At 31.6% G+C, this 2,697-nt stretch overlaps 1 protein-coding gene across 1 annotated transcript in view; it reads right to left on the reverse strand.

The window, feature by feature from the left end:
• The window catches only part of LOC105621008 (RNA-binding protein Musashi homolog Rbp6), a 339,167-nt gene extending 336,693 nt beyond the window's left edge, over positions 1 to 2,474 (reverse strand). Inside the window, exon 1 of the mRNA XM_012202485.1 lies at positions 2,397 to 2,474. The gene's annotated coding sequence lies outside the window, so the exon portion shown is untranslated. The remainder of the gene's footprint in view (positions 1 to 2,396) is intronic.
• Between the last annotated feature and the right edge of the window lie 223 nt (positions 2,475 to 2,697).

Here is a 2,697-nt window from a genome sequence, read left to right on the forward strand (position 1 = left end):
GAGAGAGAGAGAGGAGGGGGGGGGAGAGGAAAGGGAGAATAGCACGTTTGCCAAACGACTATGTCGGCCCACGATTAATCGTCGTACCGTCGACATCGCGTTTCGCTCGATGCTATTGCGCGTGTAAGGCGTCTCTTAAGAAAGGATAAGAAACGATAGAGAAATATCATATTCTCCTCGATAAATTATTATAAAATAATTATTATAAAATTTTTTACAAGTGAGAATTCAATTAGTGATCTACAATTATATTAGAAAAATTTTGCCGCTTTACGATTATCACTTTTCAGTGTGAGATACGTACAACTTGAAATAAAATGCAAATGATTTTATTACGGTTTTGGCCCATATCTTAAGTCACGAATAGCTATAATTCTCCTATCCAATGCAATAAATTATACAGTTATTCTTTCGGATATAATGTCATAATTTTTGCTATCGATAAAACGTAAAAGTGTAAATATTTTGTATGCTATTTGAGCTATGTATTGTCACAAATAAACTGGAAATGTCAGAGTGTAAACAGAAAAGAAAAAATTATTATTTTTCAATCCAAAACAGGTTTTATTGTAAAATAATTCAATTTTAAATCTGGTAATAATCTAAATTGACATTAACAAGTTGCACAATCCAAAAAATTTATTTCAGAAAATAAAATAAAATAATTTGTCTATACACTTTTTCTGAAGTATTCATAAAAAACGGTATATTAATAATTGAACTAATTATTAATACAATTGCGACATATAGATGACGAATGATATACTTCTACATTGTAGTGAATGGAACAAAATAACATTTGACGCTAAATTAATGAAGTTTTAAATGCGAAAAATATTTTGCTCCCAAAATCGATGATATAGATGCATCTCGAATCGGGATATACCTGTGGATTGTAGCTACCAATCGGTTTGATCAATCGACTCGCGGCATGCTCTTTCAATTATCTCGGGACGGCAACTCCGATCGGACATGAAAATTAATCGCGTGACACACATTTGATCACGGCAATTTATATCTTTTTTTATAGCTGTTCTTTTCCGCGGAGCATCTCTTCCGATAATAAGCCTAATGTTTATAATCATTCAGTAATTCGATAGAAATCACTCTTCTAATGTTAAGACAAGTTGCAAAAACATTAGTAAACAAAAATACATAGAGGAGAAGATGGTATCAATGTATAGATATATTGTGGCTTCTCTTAATATCTCCGCTATTACATATAGCGAATCCTAACTTACTTATGGAATTAATTGTTTAGTACCCCGCCGTTACACCATGACGTTAACATGCCGATACTCAATAACCACTCAATAAGCACTTATTATAATGCATTTTTAATATTTCGAAACGTTTCTTCAGTATATTTTAGCATTTAATTACATCTACTTCCTTAAACTTAAAGGTACTATCACACAAATGTATGTATATTTGAGTGTGTTGTTTGCTATTTAACATTTTATTTGACTGTATACACTTTGAATATGCAATTTAAAGAATAGTATGGCATTTTGTAATATGATTCTCTATGGCCTGGTTTTTCATTATCTGGTTAACTTGTGGTTAACCTGATGTTTCACCCAATAGGCTTTGTCCATGACATCATCATAGATAAACTCCATTGGATAAAGCATCATTAAGCCTAACCACAAGTTAACTAAGTAATGAAAAATCGGGCCTATTGCGTATTGATTACTTACGACCTCTTTTTGGAGGTTTTCATATCAAAATAATTATTTAATAATCGATTGTAGTTCTACTGTTAACCAATAGTTTATATTACATCTACTATTTTTAGTATTGAGAATTTTAATACTGAGTAGCTATATATAGAAGTTATATGTACGTATATATATTTATTTGCATACATTCTAAAATGTTTTACTTTTTTGTTAATTTGCAATCAAATTTGCAACCATTGTGTTTTTTTTAAACAAAGCCTATTTTTTAAATCTATTTTTATAGGAGGCCAAATTACTATCCCTGTTTTTCTTAGAGTCATTAATACAATGTTGCCATATTTTTATAAATAATGTCCTATGTAATAGATGTTTCGTAACTTTGAGTTTAAAATCGATTGAACAACACTTTAACGAATGTCGTTAAGTTTTATACTTAAATTTTTATTATTAACCAAGTTATTATATAAATTATAAATAGGGAGCCGTAATACTACCATCTCCTCTATATACGATCGAATAATTTTACAAGTTACAAAAATCATTAAAATCATATCTACTGAAAAGAATTAATTGTTAAAAAATTTCGCACATAAAATTATGAATTCGCGTTAGACAAGAGCGCACAGTTAAGGGGTTAAAAAGGCTAGAAACTTTAACTCGGGATGTGATTGTGCACTGTTAGAATTAATCTGGTAGAATATGATGATTACTCACTTTCTTGCCGTCCAGTTCGTGATTGCCCTGCGCCAGCACTTTGTCTACGCTCGCAGGGTCTGCGAATGTGATGAATCCAAAGCCCCTGCAAACAAACGAAAGGAGGATGTTTAATATGAATGTATGCTTGTCGTTCGGGACATTAATTAAGCAAGCATTTGCTGATAGTAATAGTATTTCCATCGTGAATGCGTCTAAAGATAGCGATTGTAGTACAACGGTACACGTTGCAAGATACATATCTCAATGTAGCGCATACATCAAAGCGCGATCATAAAAAAGCCGGTCTCTCTCTCTCTCT

The sequence above is a fragment of the Atta cephalotes genome (assembly GCF_000143395.1).
Source record: "Atta cephalotes unplaced genomic scaffold scaffold00031, whole genome shotgun sequence".
In the NCBI taxonomy this organism is placed as follows: Eukaryota; Metazoa; Arthropoda; class Insecta; order Hymenoptera; family Formicidae; genus Atta; species Atta cephalotes.